The sequence below is a fragment of the Equus caballus genome, chromosome 4, assembly GCF_041296265.1.
Source record: "Equus caballus isolate H_3958 breed thoroughbred chromosome 4, TB-T2T, whole genome shotgun sequence".
Taxonomy (NCBI): Eukaryota; Metazoa; Chordata; class Mammalia; order Perissodactyla; family Equidae; genus Equus; species Equus caballus.
Window position 1 is genome coordinate 27,715,018 of NC_091687.1, and position 27,700 is coordinate 27,742,717.

Consider the following 27,700-nt stretch of genomic DNA (forward strand, 5'->3'; position numbering starts at 1 on the left):
GCAGTTTCTTTGCAGGCCTGATCTGGCTGAAGTAGGACTTCTGCTCTGGGTGTGCTACTTTGCCCTAGAGCTGAAAGGCACAACGTGCAGGCTTCTTTCCAAAGGGCGAGTTGGGCCCCACAGCATCTTGCTTCCAGCTCTTTGGGAAGCTAAGAAACAACTCGCTCTGCACAGTGCTCTTACAGCCTACCGGGAACATGTCTTGCAAAGGCCTGTGAAACGCAGTTTCTTTGCAGGCCTGATCTGGCTGAAGTAGGACTTCTGCTCTGGGTGTGCTACTTTGCCCTAGAGCTGAAAGGCACAACGTGCAGTCTTCTTTCCAAAGGGCGAGTTGGGCCCCACAGCATCTTGCTTCCAGCTCTTTGGGAAGCTAAGAAACAACTCGCTCTGCACAGTGCTCTTACAGGCTACCGGGAACATGTCTTCCAAAGGCCTGTGAAACGCAGTTCCTTTGCAGGCCTGATCTGGCTGAAGTAGGACTTCTGCTCTGGGTGTGCTACTTTGCCCTAGAGCTGAAAGGCACAACGTGCAGGCTTCTTTCCAAAGGGCGAGTTGGGCCCCACAGCATCTTGCTTCCAGCTCTTTGGGAAGCTAAGAAACAACTCGCTCTGCACACTGCTCTTACAGCCTAGTGCGAACATCTCTTCCAAAGCCCTGTGAAACGCAGTTTCTTTGCAGGCCTGATCTGGCTGAAGTAGGACTTCTGCTCTGGGTGTGCTACTTTGCCCTAGAGCTGAAAGGCACAACGTGCAGGCTTCTTTCCAAAGGGCGAGTTGGGCCCCACAGCATCTTGCTTCCAGCTCTTTGGGAAGCTAAGAAACAACTCGCTCTGCACAGTGCTCTTACAGCCTACCGGGAACATGTCTTGCAAAGGCCTGTGAAACGCAGTTTCTTTGCAGGCCTGATCTGGCTGAAGTAGGACTTCTGCTCTGGGTGTGCTACTTTGCCCTAGAGCTGAAAGGCACAACGTGCAGGCTTCTTTCCAAAGGACGAGTTGGGCCCCACAGCATCTTGCTTCCAGCTCTTTGGGAAGCTAAGAAACAACTCGCTCTGCACAGTGCTCTTACAGCCTACCGGGAACATGTCTTCCAAAGGCCTGTGAAACGCAGTTTCTTTGCAGGCCTGATCTGGCTGAAGTAGGACTTCTGCTCTGGGTGTGCTACTTTGCCCTAGAGCTGAAAGGCACAACGTGCAGGCTTCTTTCCAAAGGGCGAGTTGGGCCCCACAGCATCTTGCTTCCAGCTCTTTGGGAAGCTAAGAAACAACTCGCTCTGCACAGTGCTCTTACAGCCTACCGGGAACATGTCTTCCAAAGGCCTGTGAAACGCAGTTTCTTTGCAGGCCTGATCTGGCTGAAGTAGGACTTCTGCTCTGGGTGTGCTACTTTGCCCTAGAGCTGAAAGGCACAACGTGCAGGCTTCTTTCCTAAGGGCGAGTTGGGCCCCACAGCATCTTGCTTCCAGCTCTTTGGGAAGCTAAGAAACAACTCGCTCTGCACAGTGCTCTTACAGCCTACCGGGAACATCTCTTCCAAAGGCCTGTGAAACGCAGTTTCTTTGCAGGCCTGATCTGGCTGAAGTAGGACTTCTGCTCTGGGTGTGCTACTTTGCCCTAGAGCTGAAAGGCACAACGTGCAGGCTTCTTTCCAAAGGGCGAGTTGGGCCCCACAGCATCTTGCTTCCAGCTCTTTGGGAAGCTAAGAAACAACTCGCTCTGCACACTGCTCTTACAGCCTACTGGGAACATCTCTTCCAAAGGCCTGTGAAACGCAGTTTCTTTGCAGGCCTGATCTGGCTGAAGTAGGACTTCTGCTCTGGGTGTGCTACTTTGCCCTAGAGCTGAAAGGCACAACGTGCAGGCTTCTTTCCAAAGGGCGAGTTGGGCCCCACAGCATCTTGCTTCCAGCTCTTTGGGAAGCTAAGAAACAACTCGCTCTGCACAGTGCTCTTACAGCCTACGGGGAGCATCTCTTCCAAAGGCCTGTGAAACGCAGTTTCTTTGCAGGCCTGATCTGGCTGAAGTAGGACTTCTGCTCTGGGTGTGCTACTTTGCCCTAGAGCTGAAGGGCACAACGTGCAGGCTTCTTTCCAAAGGGCGAGTTGGGCCCCACAGCATCTTGCTTCCAGCTCTTTGGGAAGCTAAGAAACAACTCGCTCTGCACAGTGCTCTTACAGCCTACCGGGAACATGTCTTCCAAAGGCCTGTGAAACGCAGTTTCTTTGCAGGCCTGATCTGGCTGAAGTAGGACTTCTGCTCTGGGTGTGCTACTTTGCCCTAGAGCTGAAAGGCACAACGTGCAGGCTTCTTTCCTAAGGGCGAGTTGGGCCCCACAGCATCTTGCTTCCAGCTCTTTGGGAAGCTAAGAAACAACTCGCTCTGCACAGTGCTCTTACAGCCTACCGGGAACATGTCTTGCAAAGGCCTGTGAAACGCAGTTTCTTTGAAGGCCTGATCTGGCTGAAGTAGGACTTCTGCTCTGGGTGTGCTACTTTGCCCTAGAGCTGAAAGGCACAACGTGCAGGCTTCTTTCCAAAGGGCGAGTTGGGCCCCACAGCATCTTGCTTCCAGCTCTTTGGGAAGCTAAGAAACAACTCGCTCTGCACAGTGCTCTTACAGCCTACTGGGAACATCTCTTCCAAAGGCCTGTGAAACGCAGTTTCTTTGCAGGCCTGATCTGGCTGAAGTAGGACTTCTGCTCTGGGTGTGCTACTTTGCCCTAGAGCTGAAAGGCACAACGTGCAGGCTTCTTTCCAAAGGGCGAGTTGGGCCCCACAGCATCTTGCTTCCAGCTATTTAGGAAGCTAAGAAACAACTCGCTCTGCACAGTGCTCTTACAGCCTACCGGGAACATGTCTTCCAAAGGCCTGTGAAGCGCAGTTTCTTTGCAGGCCTGATCTGGCTGAAGTAGGACTTCTGCTCTGGGTGTGCTACTTTGCCCTAGAGCTGAAAGGCACAACGTGCAGGCTTCTTTCCAAAGGGCGAGTTGGGCCCCACAGCATCTTGCTTCCAGCTCTTTGGGAAGCTAAGAAACAACTCGCTCTGCACAGTGCTCTTACAGCCTACCGGGAACATGTCTTCCAAAGGCCTGTGAAACGCAGTTTCTTTGCAGGCCTGATCTGGCTGAAGTAGGACTTCTGCTCTGGGTGTGCTACTTTGCCCTAGAGCTGAAAGGCACAACGTGCAGGCTTCTTTCCTAAGGGCGAGTTGGGCCCCACAGCATCTTGCTTCCAGCTCTTTGGGAAGCTAAGAAACAACTCGCTCTGCACAGTGCTCTTACAGCCTACCGGGAACATCTCTTCCAAAGGCCTGTGAAACGCAGTTTCTTTGCAGGCCTGATCTGGCTGAAGTAGGACTTCTGCTCTGGGTGTGCTACTTTGCCCTAGAGCTGAAAGGCACAACGTGCAGGCTTCTTTCCAAAGGGCGAGTTGGGCCCCACAGCATCTTGCTTCCAGCTCTTTGGGAAGCTAAGAAACAACTCGCTCTGCACAGTGCTCTTACAGCCTACTGGGAACATCTCTTCCAAAGGCCTGTGAAACGCAGTTTCTTTGCAGGCCTGATCTGGCTGAAGTAGGACTTCTGCTCTGGGTGTGCTACTTTGCCCTAGAGCTGAAAGGCACAACGTGCAGGCTTCTTTCCAAAGGGCGAGTTGGGCCCCACAGCATCTTGCTTCCAGCTCTTTGGGAAGCTAAGAAACAACTCGCTCTGCACAGTGCTCTTACAGCCTACGGGGAGCATCTCTTCCAAAGGCCTGTGAAACGCAGTTCCTTTGCAGGCCTGATCTGGCTGAAGTAGGACTTCTGCTCTGGGTGTGCTACTTTGCCCTAGAGCTGAAAGGCACAACGTGCAGGCTTCTTTCCAAAGGGCGATTTGGGCCCCACAGCATCTTGCTTCCAGCTCTTTGGGAAGCTAAGAAACAACTCGCTCTGCACAGTGCTCTTACAGCCTACCGGGAACATGTCTTGCAAAGGCCTGTGAAACGCAGTTTCTTTGCAGGCCTGATCTGGCTGAAGTAGGACTTCTGCTCTGGGTGTGCTACTTTGCCCTAGAGCTGAAAGGCACAACGTGCAGTCTTCTTTCCAAAGGGTGAGTTGGGCCCCACAGCATCTTGCTTCCAGCTCTTTGGGAAGCTAAGAAACAACTCGCTCTGCACAGTGCTCTTACAGCCTACCGGGAACATGTCTTCCAAAGGCCTGTGAAACGCAGTTCCTTTGCAGGCCTGATCTGGCTGAAGTAGGACTTCTGCTCTGGGTGTGCTACTTTGCCCTAGAGCTGAAAGGCACAACGTGCAGGCTTCTTTCCAAAGGGCGAGTTGGGCCCCACAGCATCTTGCTTCCAGCTCTTTGGGAAGCTAAGAAACAACTCGCTCTGCACACTGCTCTTACAGCCTAGTGGGAACATCTCTTCCAAAGGCCTGTGAAACGCAGTTTCTTTGCAGGCCTGATCTGGCTGAAGTAGGACTTCTGCTCTGGGTGTGCTACTTTGCCCTAGAGCTGAAAGGCACAACGTGCAGGCTTCTTTCCAAAGGGCGAGTTGGGCCCCACAGCATCTTGCTTCCAGCTCTTTGGGAAGCTAAGAAACAACTCGCTCTGCACAGTGCTCTTACAGCCTACCGGGAACATGTCTTGCAAAGGCCTGTGAAACGCAGTTTCTTTGCAGGCCTGATCTGGCTGAAGTAGGACTTCTGCTCTGGGTGTGCTACTTTGCCCTAGAGCTGAAAGGCACAACGTGCAGGCTTCTTTCCAAAGGGCGAGTTGGGCCCCACAGCATCTTGCTTCCAGCTCTTTGGGAAGCTAAGAAACAACTCGCTCTGCACAGTGCTCTTACAGCCTACCAGGAACATCTCTTCCAAAGGCCTGTGAAACGCAGTTTCTTTGCAGGCCTGATCTGGCTGAAGTAGGACTTCTGCTCTGGGTGTGCTACTTTGCCCTAGAGCTGAAAGGCACAACGTGCAGGCTTCTTTCCAAAGGGCGAGTTGGGCCCCACAGCATCTTGCTTCCAGCTCTTTGGGAAGCTAAGAAACAACTCGCTCTGCACAGTGCTCTTACAGCCTAGCGGGAACATCTCTTCCAAAGGACTGTGAAACGCAGTTTCTTTGCAGGCCTGATCTGGCTGAAGTAGGACTTCTGCTCTGGGTGTGCTACTTTGCCCTAGAGCTGGAAGGCACAACGTGCAGGCTTCTTTCCAAAGGGCGAGTTGGGCCCCACAGCATCTTGCTTCCAGCTCTTTGGGAAGCTAAGAAACAACTCGCTCTGCACAGTGCTCTTACAGCCTACCGGGAACATGTCTTCCAAAGGCCTGTGAAATGCAGTTCTTTGCAGGCCTGATCTGGCTGAAGTAGGACTTCTGCTCTGGGTGTGCTACTTTGCCCTAGAGCTGAAAGGCACAACGTGCAGGCTTCTTTCCAAAGGGCGAGTTGGGCCCCACAGCATCTTGCTTCCAGCTCTTTGGGAAGCTAAGAAACAACTCGCTCTGCACAGTGCTCTTACAGCCTACCGGGAACATGTCTTCCAAAGGCCTGTGAAACGCAGTTTCTTTGCAGGCCTGATCTGGCTGAAGTAGGACTTCTGCTCTGGGTGTGCTACTTTGCCCTAGAGCTGAAAGGCACAACGTGCAGGCTTCTTTCCAAAGGGCGAGTTGGGCCCCACAGCATCTTGCTTCCAGCTCTTTGGGAAGCTAAGAAACAACTCGCTCTGCACAGTGCTCTTACAGCCTACCGGGAACATGTCTTGCAAAGGCCTGTGAAACGCAGTTTCTTTGCAGGCCTGATCTGGCTGAAGTAGGACTTCTGCTCTGGGTGTGCTACTTTGCCCTAGAGCTGAAAGGCACAACGTGCAGTCTTCTTTCCAAAGGGCGAGTTGGGCCCCACAGCATCTTGCTTCCAGCTCTTTGGGAAGCTAAGAAACAACTCGCTCTGCACAGTGCTCTTACAGGCTACCGGGAACATGTCTTCCAAAGGCCTGTGAAACGCAGTTCCTTTGCAGGCCTGATCTGGCTGAAGTAGGACTTCTGCTCTGGGTGTGCTACTTTGCCCTAGAGCTGAAAGGCACAACGTGCAGGCTTCTTTCCAAAGGGCGAGTTGGGCCCCACAGCATCTTGCTTCCAGCTCTTTGGGAAGCTAAGAAACAACTCGCTCTGCACACTGCTCTTACAGCCTAGTGCGAACATCTCTTCCAAAGCCCTGTGAAACGCAGTTTCTTTGCAGGCCTGATCTGGCTGAAGTAGGACTTCTGCTCTGGGTGTGCTACTTTGCCCTAGAGCTGAAAGGCACAACGTGCAGGCTTCTTTCCAAAGGGCGAGTTGGGCCCCACAGCATCTTGCTTCCAGCTCTTTGGGAAGCTAAGAAACAACTCGCTCTGCACAGTGCTCTTACAGCCTACCGGGAACATGTCTTGCAAAGGCCTGTGAAACGCAGTTTCTTTGCAGGCCTGATCTGGCTGAAGTAGGACTTCTGCTCTGGGTGTGCTACTTTGCCCTAGAGCTGAAAGGCACAACGTGCAGGCTTCTTTCCAAAGGGCGAGTTGGGCCCCACAGCATCTTGCTTCCAGCTCTTTGGGAAGCTAAGAAACAACTCGCTCTGCACAGTGCTCTTACAGCCTACCGGGAACATGTCTTCCAAAGGCCTGTGAAACGCAGTTTCTTTGCAGGCCTGATCTGGCTGAAGTAGGACTTCTGCTCTGGGTGTGCTACTTTGCCCTAGAGCTGAAAGGCACAACGTGCAGGCTTCTTTCCAAAGGGCGAGTTGGGCCCCACAGCATCTTGCTTCCAGCTCTTTGGGAAGCTAAGAAACAACTCGCTCTGCACAGTGCTCTTACAGCCTACCGGGAACATGTCTTCCAAAGGCCTGTGAAACGCAGTTTCTTTGCAGGCCTGATCTGGCTGAAGTAGGACTTCTGCTCTGGGTGTGCTACTTTGCCCTAGAGCTGAAAGGCACAACGTGCAGGCTTCTTTCCTAAGGGCGAGTTGGGCCCCACAGCATCTTGCTTCCAGCTCTTTGGGAAGCTAAGAAACAACTCGCTCTGCACAGTGCTCTTACAGCCTACCGGGAACATCTCTTCCAAAGGCCTGTGAAACGCAGTTTCTTTGCAGGCCTGATCTGGCTGAAGTAGGACTTCTGCTCTGGGTGTGCTACTTTGCCCTAGAGCTGAAAGGCACAACGTGCAGGCTTCTTTCCAAAGGGCGAGTTGGGCCCCACAGCATCTTGCTTCCAGCTCTTTGGGAAGCTAAGAAACAACTCGCTCTGCACACTGCTCTTACAGCCTACTGGGAACATCTCTTCCAAAGGCCTGTGAAACGCAGTTTCTTTGCAGGCCTGATCTGGCTGAAGTAGGACTTCTGCTCTGGGTGTGCTACTTTGCCCTAGAGCTGAAAGGCACAACGTGCAGGCTTCTTTCCAAAGGGCGAGTTGGGCCCCACAGCATCTTGCTTCCAGCTCTTTGGGAAGCTAAGAAACAACTCGCTCTGCACAGTGCTCTTACAGCCTACGGGGAGCATCTCTTCCAAAGGCCTGTGAAACGCAGTTTCTTTGCAGGCCTGATCTGGCTGAAGTAGGACTTCTGCTCTGGGTGTGCTACTTTGCCCTAGAGCTGAAGGGCACAACGTGCAGGCTTCTTTCCAAAGGGCGAGTTGGGCCCCACAGCATCTTGCTTCCAGCTCTTTGGGAAGCTAAGAAACAACTCGCTCTGCACAGTGCTCTTACAGCCTACCGGGAACATGTCTTCCAAAGGCCTGTGAAACGCAGTTTCTTTGCAGGCCTGATCTGGCTGAAGTAGGACTTCTGCTCTGGGTGTGCTACTTTGCCCTAGAGCTGAAAGGCACAACGTGCAGGCTTCTTTCCTAAGGGCGAGTTGGGCCCCACAGCATCTTGCTTCCAGCTCTTTGGGAAGCTAAGAAACAACTCGCTCTGCACAGTGCTCTTACAGCCTACCGGGAACATGTCTTGCAAAGGCCTGTGAAACGCAGTTTCTTTGCAGGCCTGATCTGGCTGAAGTAGGACTTCTGCTCTGGGTGTGCTACTTTGCCCTAGAGCTGAAAGGCACAACGTGCAGGCTTCTTTCCAAAGGGCGAGTTGGGCCCCACAGCATCTTGCTTCCAGCTCTTTGGGAAGCTAAGAAACAACTCGCTCTGCACAGTGCTCTTACAGCCTACTGGGAACATCTCATCCAAAGGCCTGTGAAACGCAGTTTCTTTGCAGGCCTGATCTGGCTGAAGTAGGACTTCTGCTCTGGGTGTGCTACTTTGCCCTAGAGCTGAAAGGCACAACGTGCAGGCTTCTTTCCAAAGGGCGAGTTGGGCCCCACAGCATCTTGCTTCCAGCTATTTAGGAAGCTAAGAAACAACTCGCTCTGCACAGTGCTCTTACAGCCTACCGGGAACATGTCTTCCAAAGGCCTGTGAAGCGCAGTTTCTTTGCAGGCCTGATCTGGCTGAAGTAGGACTTCTGCTCTGGGTGTGCTACTTTGCCCTAGAGCTGAAAGGCACAACGTGCAGGCTTCTTTCCAAAGGGCGAGTTGGGCCCCACAGCATCTTGCTTCCAGCTCTTTGGGAAGCTAAGAAACAACTCGCTCTGCACAGTGCTCTTACAGCCTACCGGGAACATCTCTTCCAAAGGCCTGTGAAACGCAGTTTCTTTGCAGGCCTGATCTGGCTGAAGTAGGACTTCTGCTCTGGGTGTGCTACTTTGCCCTAGAGCTGAAAGGCACAACGTGCAGGCTTCTTTCCAAAGGGCGAGTTGGGCCCGACAGCATCTTGCTTCCAGCTCTTTGGGAAGCTAAGAAACAACTCGCTCTGCACAGTGCTCTTACAGCCTAGTGGGAACATCTCTTCCAAAGGCCTGTGAAACGCAGTTTCTTTGCAGGCCTGATCTGGCTGAAGTAGGACTTCTGCTCTGGGTGTGCTACTTTGCCCTAGAGCTGAAAGGCACAACGTGCAGGCTTCTTTCCAAAGGGCGAGTTGGGCCCCACAGCATCTTGCTTCCAGCTCTTTGGGAAGCTAAGAAACAACTCGCTCTGCACAGTGCTCTTACAGCCTACCGGGAACATCTTTTCCAAAGGCCAGTGAAACGCAGTTTCTTTGCAGGCCTGATCTGGCTGAAGTAGGACTTCTGCTCTGGGTGTGCTACTTTGCCCTAGAACTGAAGGGCACAACGTGCAGGCTTCTTTCCAAAGGGCGAGTTGGGCCCCACAGCATCTTGCTTCCAGCTCTTTGGGAAGCTAAGAAACAACTCGCTCTGCACAGTGCTCTTACAGCCTACCAGGAACATCTCTTCCAAAGGCCTGTGAAACGCAGTTTCTTTGCAGGCCTGATCTGGCTGAAGTAGGACTTCTGCTCTGGGTGTGCTACTTTGCCCTAGAGCTGAAAGGCACAACCTGCAGGCTTCTTTCCAAAGGGCGAGTTGGGCCCCACAGCATCTTGCTTCCAGCTCTTTGGGAAGCTAAGAAACAACTCGCTCTGCACAGTGCTCTTACAGCCTAGCGGGAACATGTCTTGCAAAGGCCTGTGAAACGCAGTTTCTTTGCAGGCCTGATCTGGCTGAAGTAGGACTTCTGCTCTGGGTGTGCTACTTTGCCCTAGAGCTGAAAGGCACAACGTGCAGGCTTCTTTCCAAAGGGCGAGTTGGGCCCCACAGCATCTTGCTTCCAGCTCTTTGGGAAGCTAAGAAACAACTCGCTCTGCACAGTGCTCTTACAGCCTACCGGGAACATGTCTTCCAAAGGCCTGTGAAATGCAGTTCTTTGCAGGCCTGATCTGGCTGAAGTAGGACTTCTGCTCTGGGTGTGCTACTTTGCCCTAGAGCTGAAAGGCACAATGTGCAGGCTTCTTTCCAAAGGGCGAGTTGGGCCCCACAGCATCTTGCTTCCAGCTCTTTGGGAAGCTAAGAAACAACTCGCTCTGCACAGTGCTCTTACAGCCTACCGGGAACATGTCTTCCAAAGGCCTTTGAAACGCAGTTTCTTTGCAGGCCTCATCTGGCTGAAGTAGGACTTCTGCTCTGGGTGTGCTACTTTGCCCTAGAGCTGAAAGGCACAACGTGCAGGCTTCTTTCCAAAGGGCGAGTTGGGCCCCACAGCATCTTGCTTCCAGCTCTTTGGGAAGCTAAGAAACAACTCGCTCTGCACAGTGCTCTTACAGCCTACCGGGAACATGTCTTGCAAAGGCCTGTGAAACGCAGTTTCTTTGCAGGCCTGATCTGGCTGAAGTAGGACTTCTGCTCTGGGTGTGCTACTTTGCCCTAGAGCTGAAAGGCACAACGTGCAGGCTTCTTTCCAAAGGGCGAGTTGGGCCCCACAGCATCTTGCTTCCAGCTCTTTGGGAAGCTAAGAAACAACTCGCTCTGCACACTGCTCTTACAGCCTACCGGGAACATGTCTTCCAAAGGCCTGTGAAACGCAGTTTCTTTGCAGGCCTGATCTGGCTGAAGTAGGACTTCTGCTCTGGGTGTGCTACTTTGCCCTAGAGCTGAAAGGCACAACGTGCAGGCTTCTTTCCAAAGGGCGAGTTGGGCCCCACAGCATCTTGCTTCCAGCTCTTTGGGAAGCTAAGAAACAACTCGCTCTGCACAGTGCTCTTACAGCCTACCGGGAACATGTCTTCCAAAGGCCTGTGAAACGCAGTTTCTTTGCAGGCCTGATCTGGCTGAAGTAGGACTTCTGCTCTGGGTGTGCTACTTTGCCCTAGAGCTGAAAGGCACAACGTGCAGGCTTCTTTCCAAAGGGCGAGTTGGGCCCCACAGCATCTTGCTTCCAGCTCTTTGGGAAGCTAAGAAACAACTCGCTCTGCACAGTGCTCTTACAGCCTACCGGGAACATGTCTTCCAAAGGCCTGTGAAACGCAGTTTCTTTGCAGGCCTGATCTGGCTGAAGTAGGACTTCTGCTCTGGGTGTGCTACTTTGCCCTAGAGCTGAAAGGCACAACGTGCAGGCTTCTTTCCAAAGGGCGAGTTGGGCCCCACAGCATCTTGCTTCCAGCTCTTTGTGAAGCTAAGAAACAACTCGCTCTGCACAGTGCTCTTACAGCCTACCCGGAACATGTCTTGCAAGGGCCTGTGAAACGCAGTATCTTTGCAGGCCTGATCTGGCTGAAGTAGGACTTCTGCTCAGGGTGTGCTACTTTGCCCTAGAGCTGAAAGGCACAACGTGCAGGCTTCTTTCCAAAGGGCGAGTTGAGCCCCACAGCATCTTGCTTCCAGCTCTTTGGGAAGCTAAGAAACAACTCGCTCTGCACAGTGCTCTTACAGCCTACCGGGAACATGTCTTCCAAAGGCCTGTGAAACGCAGTTTGTTTGCAGGCCTGATCTGGCTGAAGTAGGACTTCTGCTCTGGGTGTGCTACTTTGCCCTAGAGCTGAAAGGCACAACGTGCAGGCTTCTTTCCTAAGGGCGAGTTGGGCCCCACAGCATCTTGCTTCCAGCTCTTTGGGAAGCTAAGAAACAACTCGCTCTGCACAGTGCTCTTACAGCCTACCGGGAACATCTCTTCCAAAGGCCTGTGAAACGCAGTTTCTTTGCAGGCCTGATCTGGCTGAAGTAGGACTTCTGCTCTGGGTGTGCTACTTTGCCCTAGAGCTGAAAGGCACAACGTGCAGGCTTCTTTCCAAAGGGCGAGTTGGGCCCCACAGCATCTTGCTTCCATCTCTTTGGGAAGCTAAGAAACAACTCGCTCTGCACAGTGCTGTTACAGCCTACTGGGAACATCTCTTCCAAAGGCCTGTGAAACGCAGTTTCTTTGCAGGCCTGATCTGGCTGAAGTAGGACTTCTGCTCTGGGTGTGCTACTTTGCCCTAGAGCTGAAAGGCACAACGTGCAGGCTTCTTTCCAAAGGGCGAGTTGGGCCCCACAGCATCTTGCTTCCAGCTCTTTGGGAAGCTAAGAAACAACTCGCTCTGCACAGTGCTCTTACAGCCTACCGGGAACATGTCTTCCAAAGGCCTGTGAAACGCAGTTTCTTTGCAGTCCTGATCTGGCTGAAGTAGGACTTCTGCTCTGGGTGTGCTACTTTGCCCTAGAGCTGAAAGGCCCATCGTGCAGGCTTCTTTCCAAAGGGCGAGTTGGGCCCCACAGCATCTTGCTTCCAGCTCTTTGGGAAGCTAAGAAACAACTCGCTCTGCACAGTGCTCTTACAGCCTACCGGGAACATGTCTTGCAAAGGCCTGTGAAACGCAGTTTCTTTGCAGGCCTGATCTGGCTGAAGTAGGACTTCTGCTCTGGGTGTGCTACTTTGCCCTAGAACTGAAAGGCACAACGTGCAGGCTTCTTTCCAAAGGGCGAGTTGGGCCCCACAGCATCTTGCTTCCAGCTCTTTGGGAAGGTAAGAAACAACTCGCTCTGCACAGTGCTCTTACAGCCTACTGGGAACATGTCTTCCAAAGGCCTGTGAAACGCAGTTTCTTTGCAGGCCTGATCTGGCTGAAGTAGGACTTCTGCTCTGGGTGTGCTACTTTGCCCTGGAGCTGAAAGGCACAACGTGCAGGCTTCTTTCCTAAGGGCGAGTTGGGCCCAACAGCATCTTGCTTCCAGCTCTTTGGGAAGCTAAGAAACAACTCGCTCTGAACAGTGCTCTTACAGCCTACGGGGAGCATCTCTTCCAAAGGCCTGTGAAACGCAGTTTCTTTGCAGGCCTGATCTGGCTGAAGTAGGACTTCTGCTCTGGGTGTGCTACTTTGCCCTAGAGCTGAAAGGCACAACGTGCAGGCTTCTTTCCAAAGGGCGAGTTGGGCCCCACAGCATCTTGCTTCCAGCTCTTTGGGAAGCTAAGAAACAACTCGCTCTGCACAGTGCTCTTACAGCCTACCGGGAACATGTCTTCCAAAGGCCTGTGAAACGCAGTTTCTTTGCAGGCCTGATCTGGCTGAAGTAGGACTTCTGCTCTGGGTGTGCTACTTTGCCCTAGAGCTGAAAGGCACAACGTGCAGGCTTCTTTCCAAAGGGCGAGTTGGGCCCCACAGCATCTTGCTTCCAGCTCTTTGGGAAGCTAAGAAACAACTCGCTCTGCACAGTGCTCTTACAGCCTAGTGGGAACATCTCTTCCAAAGGCCTCTGAAACGCAGTTTCTTTTCAGGCCTGATCTGGCTGAAGTCGGACTTCTGCTCTGGGTGTGCTACTTTGCCCTAGAGCTGAAAGGCACAACGTGCAGGCTTCTTTCCTAAGGGCGAGTTGGGCCCCACAGCATCTTGCTTCCAGCTCTTTGGGAAGCTAAGAAACAACTCGCTCTGAACAGTGCTCTTACAGCCTAGCGGGAACATCTCTTCCAAAGGCCTGTGAAACGCAGTTTCTTTGCAGGCCTGATCTGGCTGAAGTAGGACTTCTGCTCTGGGTGTGCTACTTTGCCCTAGAGCTGAAAGGCACAACGTGCAGGCTTCTTTCCAAAGGGCGAGTTGGGCCACACAGCATCTTGCTTCCAGCTCTTTGGGAAGCTAAGAAACAACTCGCTCTGCACAGTGCTCTTACAGCCTACCGGGAACATGTCTTGCAAAGGCCTGTGAAACGCAGTTTCTTTGCAGGCCTGATCTGGCTGAAGTAGGACTTCTGCTCTGGGTGTGCTACTTTGCCCTAGAACTGAAGGGCACAACGTGCAGGCTTCTTTCCAAAGGGCGAGTTGGGCCCCACAGCATCTTGCTTCCAGCTCTTTGGGAAGCTAAGAAACAACTCGCTCTGCACAGTGCTCTTACAGCCTACCAGGAACATCTCTTCCAAAGGCCTGTGAAACGCAGTTTCTTTGCAGGCCTGATCTGGCTGAAGTAGGACTTCTGCTCTGGGTGTGCTACTTTGCCCTAGAGCTGAAAGGCACAACCTGCAGGCTTCTTTCCAAAGGGCGAGTTGGGCCCCACAGCATCTTGCTTCCAGCTCTTTGGGAAGCTAAGAAACAACTCGCTCTGCACAGTGCTCTTACAGCCTAGCGGGAACATGTCTTGCAAAGGCCTGTGAAACGCAGTTTCTTTGCAGGCCTGATCTGGCTGAAGTAGGACTTCTGCTCTGGGTGTGCTACTTTGCCCTAGAGCTGGAAGGCACAACGTGCAGGCTTCTTTCCAAAGGGCGAGTTGGGCCCCACAGCATCTTGCTTCCAGCTCTTTGGGAAGCTAAGAAACAACTCGCTCTGCACAGTGCTCTTACAGCCTACCGGGAACATGTCTTCCAAAGGCCTGTGAAATGCAGTTCTTTGCAGGCCTGATCTGGCTGAAGTAGGACTTCTGCTCTGGGTGTGCTACTTTGCCCTAGAGCTGAAAGGCACAATGTGCAGGCTTCTTTCCAAAGGGCGAGTTGGGCCCCACAGCATCTTGCTTCCAGCTCTTTGGGAAGCTAAGAAACAACTCGCTCTGCACAGTGCTCTTACAGCCTACCGGGAACATGTCTTCCAAAGGCCTTTGAAACGCAGTTTCTTTGCAGGCCTGATCTGGCTGAAGTAGGACTTCTGCTCTGGGTGTGCTACTTTGCCCTAGAGCTGAAAGGCACAACGTGCAGGCTTCTTTCCAAAGGGCGAGTTGGGCCCCACAGCATCTTGCTTCCAGCTCTTTGGGAAGCTAAGAAACAACTCGCTCTGCACAGTGCTCTTACAGCCTACCGGGAACATGTCTTGCAAAGGCCTGTGAAACGCAGTTTCTTTGCAGGCCTGATCTGGCTGAAGTAGGACTTCTGCTCTGGGTGTGCTACTTTGCCCTAGAGCTGAAAGGCACAACGTGCAGGCTTCTTTCCAAAGGGCGAGTTGGGCCCCACAGCATCTTGCTTCCAGCTCTTTGGGAAGCTAAGAAACAACTCGCTCTGCACACTGCTCTTACAGCCTACCGGGAACATGTCTTCCAAAGGCCTGTGAAACGCAGTTTCTTTGCAGGCCTGATCTGGCTGAAGTAGGACTTCTGCTCTGGGTGTGCTACTTTGCCCTAGAGCTGAAAGGCACAACGTGCAGGCTTCTTTCCAAAGGGCGAGTTGGGCCCCACAGCATCTTGCTTCCAGCTCTTTGGGAAGCTAAGAAACAACTCGCTCTGCACAGTGCTCTTACAGCCTACCGGGAACATGTCTTCCAAAGGCCTGTGAAACGCAGTTTCTTTGCAGGCCTGATCTGGCTGAAGTAGGACTTCTGCTCTGGGTGTGCTACTTTGCCCTAGAGCTGAAAGGCACAACGTGCAGGCTTCTTTCCAAAGGGCGAGTTGGGCCCCACAGCATCTTGCTTCCAGCTCTTTGGGAAGCTAAGAAACAACTCGCTCTGCACAGTGCTCTTACAGCCTACCGGGAACATCTCTTCCAAAGGCCTGTGAAACGCAGTTTCTTTGCATGCCTGATCTGGCTGAAGTAGGACTTCTGCTCTGGGTGTGCTACTTTGCCCTAGAGCTGAAAGGCACAACGTGCAGGCTTCTTTCCAAAGGGCGAGTTGGGCCCCACAGCATCTTGCTTCCAGCTCTTTGTGAAGCTAAGAAACAACTCGCTCTGCACAGTGCTCTTACAGCCTACCCGGAACATGTCTTGCAAGGGCCTGTGAAACGCAGTATCTTTGCAGGCCTGATCTGGCTGAAGTAGGACTTCTGCTCTGGGTGTGCTACTTTGCCCTAGAGCTGAAAGGCACAACGTGCAGGCTTCTTTCCAAAGGACGAGTTGAGCCCCACAGCATCTTGCTTCCAGCTCTTTGGGAAGCTAAGAAACAACTCGCTCTGCACAGTGCTCTTACAGCCTACCGGGAACATGTCTTGCAAAGGCCTGTGAAACGCAGTTTCTTTGCAGGCCTGATCTGGCTGAAGTAGGACTTCTGCTCTGGGTGTGCTACTTTGCCCTAGAACTGAAAGGCACAACGTGCAGGCTTCTTTCCAAAGGGCGAGTTGGGCCCCACAGCATCTTGCTTCCAGCTCTTTGGGAAGCTAAGAAACAACTCGCTCTGCAGAGTGCTCTTACAGCCTACTGGGAACATGTCTTCCAAAGGCCTGTGAAACGCAGTTTCTTTGCAGGCCTGATCTGGCTGAAGTAGGACTTCTGCTCTGGGTGTGCTACTTTGCCCTGGAGCTGAAAGGCACAACGTGCAGGCTTCTTTCCTAAGGGCGAGTTGGGCCCAACAGCATCTTGCTTCCAGCTCTTTGGGAAGCTAAGAAACAACTCGCTCTGAACAGTGCTCTTACAGCCTACGGGGAGCATCTCTTCCAAAGGCCTGTGAAACGCAGTTTCTTTGCAGGCCTGATCTGGCTGAAGTAGGACTTCTGCTCTGGGTGTGCTACTTTGCCCTAGAGCTGAAAGGCACAACGTGCAGGCTTCTTTCCAAAGGGCGAGTTGGGCCCCACAGCATCTTGCTTCCAGCTCTTTGGGAAGCTAAGAAACAACTCGCTCTGCACAGTGCTCTTACAGCCTACCGGGAACATGTCTTCCAAAGGCCTGTGAAACGCAGTTTCTTTGCAGGCCTGATCTGGCTGAAGTAGGACTTCTGCTCTGGGTGTGCTACTTTGCCCTAGAGCTGAAAGGCACAACGTGCAGGCTTCTTTCCAAAGGGCGAGTTGGGCCCCACAGCATCTTGCTTCCAGCTCTTTGGGAAGCTAAGAAACAACTCGCTCTGCACAGTGCTCTTACAGCCTAGTGGGAACATCTCTTCCAAAGGCCTCTGAAACGCAGTTTCTTTTCAGGCCTGATCTGGCTGAAGTCGGACTTCTGCTCTGGGTGTGCTACTTTGCCCTAGAGCTGAAAGGCACAACGTGCAGGCTTCTTTCCTAAGGGCGAGTTGGGCCCCACAGCATCTTGCTTCCAGCTCTTTGGGAAGCTAAGAAACAACTCGCTCTGAACAGTGCTCTTACAGCCTAGCGGGAACATCTCTTCCAAAGGCCTGTGAAACGCAGTTTCTTTGCAGGCCTGATCTGGCTGAAGTAGGACTTCTGCTCTGGGTGTGCTGCTTTGCCCTAGAGCTGGAAGGCACAACGTGCAGGCTTCTTTCCAAAGGGCGAGTTGGGCCCCACAGCATCTTGCTTCCAGCTCTTTGGGAAGCTAAGAAACAACTCGCTCTGCACAGTGCTCTTACAGTCTACCGGGAACATGTCTTCCAAAGGCCTGTGAAATGCAGTTCTTTGCAGGCCTGATCTGGCTGAAGTAAGACTTCTGCTCTGGGTGTGCTACTTTGCCCTAGAGCTGAAAGGCACAACGTGCAGGCTTCTTTCCAAAGGGCGAGTTGGGCCCCACAGCATCTTGCTTCCAGCTCTTTGGGAAGCTAAGAAACAACTCGCTCTGCACAGTGCTCTTACAGCCTACCGGTAACATGTCTTCCAAAGGCCTGTGAAACGCAGTTTCTTTGCAGGCCTGATCTGGCTGAAGTAGGACTTCTGCTCTGGGTGTGCTACTTTGCCCTAGAGCTGAAAGGCACAACGTGCAGGCTTCTTTCCTAAGGGCGAGTTGGGCCCAACAGCATCTTGCTTCCAGCTCTTTGGGAAGCTAAGAAACAACTCGCTCTGCACAGTGCTCTTACAGCCTAGTGGGAACATCTCTTCCAAAGGCCTCTGAAACGCAGTTTCTTTTCAGGCCTGATCTGGCTGAAGTCGGACTTCTGCTCTGGGTGTGCTACTTTGCCCTAGAGCTGAAAGGCACAACGTGCAGGCTTCTTTCCAAAGGGCGAGTTGGGCCCCACAGCATCTTGCTTCCAGCTCTTTGGGAAGCTAAGAAACAACTCGCTCTGCACAGTGCTCTTACAGCCTACCGGGAACATGTCTTCCAAAGGCCTGTGAAACGCAGTTTCTTTGCAGGCCTGATCTGGCTGAAGTAGGACTTCTGCTCTGGGTGTGCTACTTTGCCCTAGAGCTGAAAGGCACAACGTGCAGGCTTCTTTCCTAAGGGCGAGTTGGGCCCAACAGCATCTTGCTTCCAGCTCTTTGGGAAGCTAAGAAACAACTCGCTCTGAACAGTGCTCTTACAGCCTACGGGGAGCATCTCTTCCAAAGGCCTGTGAAACGCAGTTTCTTTGCAGGCCTGATCTGGCTGAAGTAGGACTTCTGCTCTGGGTGTGCTACTTTGCCCTAGAGCTGAAAGGCACAACGTGCAGGCTTCTTTCCAAAGGGCGAGTTGGGCCCCACAGCATCTTGCTTCCAGCTCTTTGGGAAGCTAAGAAACAACTCGCTCTGCACAGTGCTCTTACAGCCTACCGGGAACATCTCTTCCAAAGGCCTGTGAAACGCAGTTTCTTTGCAGGCCTGATCTGGCTGAAGTAGGACTTCTGCTCTGGGTGTGCTACTTTGCCCTAGAGCTGAAAGGCACAACGTGCAGGCTTCTTTCCAAAGGGCGAGTTGGGCCCCACAGCATCTTGCTTCCAGCTCTTTGGGAAGCTAAGAAACAACTCGCTCTGCACAGTGCTCTTACAGCCTACCGGGAACATGTCTTGCAATGGCCTGTGAAACGCAGTTTCTTTGCAGGCCTGATCTGGCTGAAGTAGGACTTCTGCTCTGGGTGTGCTACTTTGCCCTAGAGCTGAAAGGCACAACGTGCAGGCTTCTTTCCAAAGGGCGAGTTGGGCCCCACAGCATCTTGCTTCCAGCTCTTTGGGAAGCTAAGAAACAACTCGCTCTGCACAGTGCTCTTACAGCCTACCGGGAACATGTCTTCCAAAGGCCTGTGAAACGCAGTTTCTTTGCAGGCCTGATCTGGCTGAAGTAGGACTTCTGCTCTGGGTGTGCTACTTTGCCCTAGAGCTGAAAGGCACAACGTGCAGGCTTCTTTCCAAAGGGCGAGTTGGGCCCCACAGCATCTTGCTTCCAGCTCTTTGGGAAGCTAAGAAACAACTCGCTCTGCACAGTGCTCTTACAGCCTACCGGGAACATGTCTTCCAAAGGCCTGTGAAACGCAGTTTCTTTGCAGGCCTGATCTGGCTGAAGTAGGACTTCTGCTCTGGGTGTGCTACTTTGCCCTAGAGCTGAAAGGCACAACGTGCAGGCTTCTTTCCAAAGGGCGAGTTGGGCCCCACAGCATCTTGCTTCCAGCTCTTTGGGAAGCTAAGAAACAACTCGCTCTGCACAGTGCTCTTACAGCCTACCGGGAACATGTCTTCCAAAGGCCTGTGAAACGCAGTTTCTTTGCAGGCCTGATCTGGCTGAAGTAGGACTTCTGCTCTGGGTGTGCTACTTTGCCCTAGAGCTGAAAGGCACAACGTGCAGGCTTCTTTCCAAAGGGCGAGTTGGGCCCCACAGCATCTTGCTTCCAGCTCTTTGGGAAGCTAAGAAACAACTCGCTCTGCACAGTGCTCTTACAGCCTACTGGGAACATGTCTTCCAAAGGCCTGTGAAACGCAGTTTCTTTGCAGGCCTGATCTGGCTGAAGTAGGACTTCTGCTCTGGGTGTGCTACTTTGCCCTAGAGCTGAAAGGCACAACGTGCAGGCTTCTTTCCAAAGGGCGAGTTGGGCCCCACAGCATCTTGCTTCCAGCTCTTTGGGAAGCTAAGAAACAACTCGCTCTGCACACTGCTCTTACAGCCTACCGGGAACATGTCTTCCAAAGGCCTGTGAAACGCAGTTTCTTTGCAGGCCTGATCTGGCTGAAGTAGGACTTCTGCTCTGGGTGTGCTACTTTGCCCTAGAGCTGAAAGGCACAACGTGCAGGCTTCTTTCCAAAGGGCGAGTTGGGCCCCACAGCATCTTGCTTCCAGCTCTTTGGGAAGCTAAGAAACAACTCGCTCTGCACAGTGCTCTTACAGCCTAGCGGGAACATCTCTTCCAAAGGCCTGTGAAACGCAGTTTCTTTGCAGGCCTGATCTGGCTGAAGTAGGACTTCTGCTCTGGGTGTGCTGCTTTGCCCTAGAGCTGGAAGGCACAACGTGCAGGCTTCTTTCCAAAGGGCGAGTTGGGCCCCACAGCATCTTGCTTCCAGCTCTTTGGGAAGCTAAGAAACAACTCGCTCTGCACAGTGCTCTTACAGTCTACGGGGAACATGTCTTCCAAAGGCCTGTGAAATGCAGTTCTTTGCAGGCCTGATCTGGCTGAAGTAAGACTTCTGCTCTGGGTGTGCTACTTTGCCCTAGAGCTGAAAGGCACAACGTGCAGGCTTCTTTCCAAAGGGCGAGTTGGGCCCCACAGCATCTTGCTTCCAGCTCTTTGGGAAGCTAAGAAACAACTCGCTCTGCACAGTGCTCTTACAGCCTACCGGTAACATGTCTTCCAAAGGCCTGTGAAACGCAGTTTCTTTGCAGGCCTGATCTGGCTGAAGTAGGACTTCTGCTCTGGGTGTGCTACTTTGCCCTAGAGCTGAAAGGCACAACGTGCAGGCTTCTTTCCTAAGGGCGAGTTGGGCCCAACAGCATCTTGCTTCCAGCTCTTTGGGAAGCTAAGAAACAACTCGCTCTGCACAGTGCTCTTACAGCCTAGTGGGAACATCTCTTCCAAAGGCCTCTGAAACGCAGTTTCTTTTCAGGCCTGATCTGGCTGAAGTCGGACTTCTGCTCTGGGTGTGCTACTTTGCCCTAGAGCTGAAAGGCACAACGTGCAGGCTTCTTTCCAAAGGGCGAGTTGGGCCCCACAGCATCTTGCTTCCAGCTCTTTGGGAAGCTAAGAAACAACTCGCTCTGCACAGTGCTCTTACAGCCTCCCGGGAACATGTCTTCCAAAGGCCTGTGAAACGCAGTTTCTTTGCAGGCCTGATCTGGCTGAAGTAGGACTTCTGCTCTGGGTGTGCTACTTTGCCCTAGAGCTGAAAGGCACAACGGGCAGGCTTCTTTCCTAAGGGCGAGTTGGGCCCAACAGCATCTTGCTTCCAGCTCTTTGGGAAGCTAAGAAACAACTCGCTCTGAACAGTGCTCTTACAGCCTACGGGGAGCATCTCTTCCAAAGGCCTGTGAAACGCAGTTTCTTTGCAGGCCTGATCTGGCTGAAGTAGGACTTCTGCTCTGGGTGTGCTACTTTGCCCTAGAGCTGAAAGGCACAACGTGCAGGCTTCTTTCCAAAGGGCGAGTTGGGCCCCACAGCATCTTGCTTCCAGCTCTTTGGGAAGCTAAGAAACAACTCGCTCTGCACAGTGCTCTTACAGCCTACCGGGAACATCTCTTCCAAAGGCCTGTGAAACGCAGTTTCTTTGCAGGCCTGATCTGGCTGAAGTAGGACTTCTGCTCTGGGTGTGCTACTTTGCCCTAGAGCTGAAAGGCACAACGTGCAGGCTTCTTTCCAAAGGGCGAGTTGGGCCCCACAGCATCTTGCTTCCAGCTCTTTGGGAAGCTAAGAAACAACTCGCTCTGCACAGTGCTCTTACAGCCTACTGGGAACATGTCTTCCAAAGGCCAGTGAAACGCAGTTCCTTTGCAGGCCTGATCTGGCTGAAGTAGGACTTCTGCTCTGGGTGTGCTACTTTGCCCTAGAGCTGAAAGGCACAACGTGCAGGCTTCTTTCCAAAGGGCGAGTTGGGCCCCACAGCATCTTGCTTCCAGCTCTTTGGGAAGCTAAGAAACAACTCGCTCTGCACAGTGCTCTTACAGCCTACCGGGAACATGTCTTCCAAAGGCCTGTGAAACGCAGTTTCTTTGCAGGCCTGATCTGGCTGAAGTAGGACTTCTGCTCTGGGTGTGCTACTTTGCCCTAGAGCTGAAAGGCACAACGTGCAGGCTTCTTTCCAAAGGGCGAGTTGGGCCCCACAGCATCTTGCTTCCAGCTCTTTGGGAAGCTAAGAAACAACTCGCTCTGCACAGTGCTCTTACAGCCTACCGGGAACATCTCTTCCAAAGGCCTGTGAAACGCAGTTTCTTTGCAGGCCTGATCTGGCTGAAGTAGGACTTCTGCTCTGGGTGTGCTACTTTGCCCTAGAGCTGAAAGGCACAACGTGCAGGCTTCTTTCCAAAGGGCGAGTTGGGCCCCACAGCATCTTGCTTCCAGCTCTTTGGGAAGCTAAGAAACAACTCGCTCTGCACAGTGCTCTTACAGCCTACCGGGAACATGTCTTCCAAAGGCCTGTGAAACGCAGTTTCTTTGCAGGCCTGATCTGGCTGAAGTAGGACTTCTGCTCTGGGTGTGCTACTTTGCCCTAGAGCTGAAAGGCACAACGTGCAGGCTTCTTTCCAAAGGTCGAGTTGGGCCCCACAGCATCTTGCTTCCAGCTCTTTGGGAAGCTAAGAAACAACTCGCTCTGCACAGTGCTCTTACAGCCTACCGGGAACATGTCTTCCAAAGGCCTGTGAAACGCAGTTTCTTTGCAGGCCTGATCTGGCTGAAGTAGGACTTCTGCTCTGGGTGTGCTACTTTGCCCTAGAGCTGAAAGGCACAACGTGCAGGCTTCTTTCCAAAGGGCGAGTTGGGCCCCACAGCATCTTGCTTCCAGCTCTTTGGGAAGCTAAGAAACAACTCGCTCTGCACAGTGCTCTTACAGCCTACCGGGAACATCTCTTCCAAAGGCCTGTGAAACGCAGTTTCTTTGCAGGCCTGATCTGGCTGAAGTAGGACTTCTGCTCTGGGTGTGCTACTTTGCCCTAGAGCTGAAAGGCACAACGTGCAGGCTTCTTTCCAAAGGGCGAGTTGGGCCCCACAGCATCTTGCTTCCAGCTCTTTGGGAAGCTAAGAAACAACTCGCTCTGCACACTGCTCTTACAGCGTAGTGGGAACATCTCTTCCAAAGGCCTGTGAAACGCACTTTCTTTGCAGGCCTGATCTGGCTGAAGTAGGACTTCTGCTCTGGGTGTGCTACTTTGCCCTAGAGCTGAAAGGCACAACGTGCAGGCTTCTTTCCAAAGGGCGAGTTGGGCCCCACAGCATCTTGCTTCCAGCTCTTTGGGAAGCTAAGAAACAACTCGCTCTGCACAGTGCTCTTACAGCCTACTGGGAACATGTCTTCCAAAGGCCTGTGAAACGCAGTTTCTTTGCAGGCCTGATCTGGCTGAAGTAGGACTTCTGCTCTGGTTGTGCTACTTTGCCCTAGAGCTGAAAGGCACAACGTGCAGGCTTCTTTCCAAAGGGCGAGTTGGGCCCCACAGCATCTTGCTTCCAGCTCTTTGGGAAGCTAAGAAACAACTCGCTCTGCACAGTGCTCTTACAGCCTACCGGGAACATGTCTTCCAAAGGCCTGTGAAACGCAGTTTCTTTGCAGGCCTGATCTGGCTGAAGTAGGACTTCTGCTCTGGGTGTGCTACTTTGCCCTAGAGCTGAAAGGCACAACGTGCAGGCTTCTTTCCTAAGGGCGAGTTGGGCCCCACAGCATCTTGCTTCCAGCTCTTTGGGAAGCTAAGAAACAACTCGCTCTGCACAGTGCTCTTACAGCCTACCGGGAACATCTCTTCCAAAGGCCTGTGAAACGCAGTTTCTTTGCAGGCCTGATCTGGCTGAAGTAGGACTTCTGCTCTGGGCGTGCTACTTTGCCCTAGAGCTGAAAGGCACAACGTGCAGGCTTCTTTCCAAAGGGCGAGTTGGGCCCCACAGCATCTTGCTTCCAGCTCTTTGGGAAGCTAAGAAACAACTCGCTCTGCACAGTGCTCTTACAGCCTACCGGGAACATCTCTTCCAAAGGCCTGTGAAACGCAGTTTCTTTGCAGGCCTGATCTGGCTGAAGTAGGACTTCTGCTCTGGGTGTGCTACTTTGCCCTAGAGCTGAAAGGCACAACGTGCAGGCTTCTTTCCAAAGGGCGAGTTGGGCCCCACAGCATCTTGCTTCCAGCTCTTTGGGAAGCTAAGAAACAACTCGCTCTGCACAGTGCTCTTACAGCCTAGTGGGACCATCTCTTCCAAAGGCCTGTGAAACGCAGTTTCTTTGCAGGCCTAATCTGGCTGAAGTAGGACTTCTGCTCTGGGTGTGCTACTTTGCCCTAGAGCTGAAAGGCACAACGTGCAGGCTTCTTTCCAAAGGGCGAGTTGGGCCCCACAGCATCTTGCTTCCAGCTCTTTGGGAAGCTAAGAAACAACTCGCTCTGCACAGTGCTCTTACAGCCTACCGGGAACATCTCTTCCAAAGGCCTGTGAAACGCAGTTTCTTTGCAGGCCTGATCTGGCTGAAGTAGGACTTCTGCTCTGGGTGTGCTACTTTGCCCTAGAGCTGAAAGGCACAACGTGCAGGCTTCTTTCCAAAGGGCGAGTTGGGCCCGACAGCATCTTGCTTCCAGCTCTTTGGGAAGCTAAGAAACAACTCTCTCTGCACAGTGCTCTTACAGCCTAGTGGGAACATCTCTTCCAAAGGCCTGTGAAACGCAGTTTCTTTGCAGGCCTGATCTGGCTGAAGTAGGACTTCTGCTCTGGGTGTGCTACTTTGCCCTAGAGCTGAAAGGCACAACGTGCAGGCTTCTTTCCAAAGGGCGAGTTGGGCCCCACAGCATCTTGCTTCCAGCTCTTTGGGAAGCTAAGAAACAACTCGCTCTGCACAGTGCTCTTACAGCCTACCGGGAACATCTTTTCCAAAGGCCAGTGAAACGCAGTTTCTTTGCAGGCCTGATCTGGCTGAAGTAGGACTTCTGCTCTGGGTGTGCTACTTTGCCCTAGAGCTGAAAGGCACAACGTGCAGGCTTCTTTCCAAAGGGCGAGTTGGGCCCCACAGCATCTTGCTTCCAGCTCTTTGGGAAGCTAAGAAACAACTCGCTCTGCACAGTGCTCTTACAGCCTACCGGGAACATGTCTTCCAAAGGCCTGTGAAACGCAGTTCCTTTGCAGGCCTGATCTAGCTGAAGTAGGACTTCTGCTCTGGGTGTGCTACTTTGCCCTAGAGCTGAAAGGCACAACGTGCAGGCTTCTTTCCAAAGGGCGAGTTGGGCCCCACAGCATCTTGCTTCCAGCTCTTTGGGAAGCTAAGAAACAACTCGCTCTGCACACTGCTCTTACAGCGTAGTGGGAACATCTCTTCCAAAGGCCTGTGAAACGCAGTTTCTTTGCAGGCCTGATCTGGCTGAAGTAGGACTTCTGCTCTGGGTGTGCTACTTTGCCCTAGAGCTGAAAGGCACAACGTGCAGGCTTCTTTCCAAAGGGCGAGTTGGGCCCCACAGCATCTTGCTTCCAGCTCTTTGGGAAGCTAAGAAACAACTCGCTCTGCACAGTGCTCTTACAGCCTACCGGGAACATGTCTTCCAAAGGCCTGTGAAACGCAGTTTCTTTGCAGGCCTGATCTGGCTGAAGTAGGACTTCTGCTCTGGGTGTGCTACTTTGCCCTAGAGCTGAAACGCACAACGTGCAGGCTTCTTTCCAAAGGGCGAGTTGGGCCCCACAGCATCTTGCTTCCAGCTCTTTGGGAAGCTAAGAAACAACTCGCTCTGCACAGTGCTCTTACAGCCTACCGGGAACATCTCTTCCAAAGGCCTGTGAAACGCAGTTTCTTTGCAGGCCTGATCTGGCTGAAGTAGGACTTCTGCTCTGGGTGTGCTACTTTGCCCTAGAGCTGAAAGGCACAACGTGCAGGCTTCTTTCCAAAGGGCGAGTTGGGCCCCACAGCATCTTGCTTCCAGCTCTTTGTGAAGCTAAGAAACAACTCGCTCTGCACAGTGCTCTTACAGCCTACCGGGAACATGTCTTGCAAAGGCCTGTGAAACGCACTTTCTTTGCAGGCCTGATCTGGCTGAAGTAGGACTTCTGCTCTGGGTGTGCTACTTTGCCCTAGAGCTGAAAGGCACAACGCGCAGGCTTATTTCCAAAGGGCGAGTTGGGCCCCACAGCATCTTGCTTCCAGCTCTTTGGGAAGCTAAGAAACAACTCGCTCTGCACAGTGCTCTTACAGCCTACCGGGAACATCTCTTCCAAAGGCCAGTGAAACGCAGTTTCTTTGCAGGCCTGATCTGGCTGAAGTAGGACTTCTGCTCTGGGTGTGCTACTTTGCCCTAGAGCTGAAAGGCACAACGTGCAGGCTTCTTTCCAAAGGGCGAGTTGGGCCCCACAGCATCTTGCTTCCAGCTCTTTGGGAAGCTATGAAACAACTCGCTCTGCACAGTGCTCTTACAGCCTACGGGGAGCATCTCTTCCAAAGGCCTGTGAAACGCAGTTTCTTTGCAGGCCTGATCTGGCTGAAGTAGGACTTCTGCTCTGGGTGTGCTACTTTGCCCTAGAGCTGAAAGGCACAACGTGCAGGCTTCTTTCCAAAGGGCGAGTTGGGCCCCACAGCATCTTGCTTCCAGCTCTTTGGGAAGCTAAGAAACAACTCGCTCTGCACAGTGCTCTTACAGCCTACCGGGAACATCTCTTCCAAAGGCCTGTGAAACGCAGTTTCTTTGCAGGCCTGATATGGCTGAAGTAGGACTTCTGCTCTGGGTGTGCTACTTTGCCCTAGAGCTGAAAGGCACAACGTGCAGGCTTCTTTCCTAAGGGCGAGTTGGGCCCCACAGCATCTTGCTTCCAGCTCTTTGGGAAGCTAAGAAACAACTCGCTCTGCACAGTGCTCTTACAGCCTACCGGGAACATGTCTTGCAAAGGCCTGTGAAACGCAGTTTCTTTGCAGGCCTGATCTGGCTGAAGTAGGACTTCTGCTCTGGGTGTGCTACTTTGCCCTAGAGCTGAAAGGCACAACGTGCAGGCTTCTTTCCAAAGGGCGAGTTGGGCCCCACAGCATCTTGCTTCCATCTCTTTGGGAAGCTAAGAAACAACTCGCTCTGCACAGTGCTCTTACAGCCTACTGGGAACATCTCTTCCAAAGGACTGTGAAACACAGTTTCTTTGCAGGCCTGATCTGGCTGAAGTAGGACTTCTGCTCTGGGTGTGCTACTTTGCCCTAGAGCTGAAAGGCACAACGTGCAGGCTTCTTTCCAAAGGGCGAGTTGGGCCCCACAGCATCTTGCTTCCAGCTCTTTAGGAAGCTAAGAAACAACTCGCTCTGCACAGTGCTCTTACAGCCTACCGGGAACATGTCTTCCAAAGGCCTGTGAAGCGCAGTTTCTTTGCAGGCCTGATCTGGCTGAAGTAGGACTTCTGCTCTGGGTGTGCTACTTTGCCCTAGAGCTGAAAGGCACAACGTGCAGGCTTCTTTCCAAAGGGCGAGTTGGGCCCCACAGCATCTTGCTTCCAGCTCTTTGGGAAGCTAAGAAACAACTCGCTCTGCACAGTGCTCTTACAGCCTACCGGGAACATCTCTTCCAAAGGCCTGTGAAACGCAGTTTCTTTGCAGGCCTGATCTGGCTGAAGTAGGACTTCTGCTCTGGGTGTGCTACTTTGCCCTAGAGCTGAAAGGTACAACGTGCAGGCTTCTTTCCAAAGGGCGAGTTGGGCCCCACAGCATCTTGCTTCCAGCTCTTTGGGAAGCTAAGTAACAACTCGCTCTGCACAGTGATCTTACAGCCTAGTGGGAACATCTCTTCCAAAGGCCTGTGAAACGCAGTTTCTTTGCAGGCCTGATCTGGCTGAAGTAGGACTTCTGCTCTGGGTGTGCTACTTTGCCCTAGAGCTGAAAGGCACAACGTGCAGGCTTCTTTCCAAAGGGCGAGTTGGGCCCCACAGCATCTTGCTTCCAGCTCTTTGGGAAGCTAAGAAACAACTCGCTCTGCACAGTGCTCTTACAGCCTACCGGGAACATCTTTTCCAAAGGCCAGTGAAACGCAGTTTCTTTGCAGGCCTGATCTGGCTGAAGTAGGACTTCTGCTCTGGGTGTGCTACTTTGCCCTAGAGCTGAAAGGCACAACGTGCAGGCTTCTTTCCAAAGGGCGAGTTGGGCCCCACAGCATCTTGCTTCCAGCTCTTTGGGAAGCTAAGAAACAACTCGCTCTGCACAGTGCTCTTACAGCCTACCGGGAACATGTCTTGCAAAGGCCTGTGAAACGCAGTTTCTTTGCAGGCCTGATCTGGCTGAAGTAGGACTTCTGCTCTGGGTGTGCTACTTTGCCCTAGAACTGAAGGGCA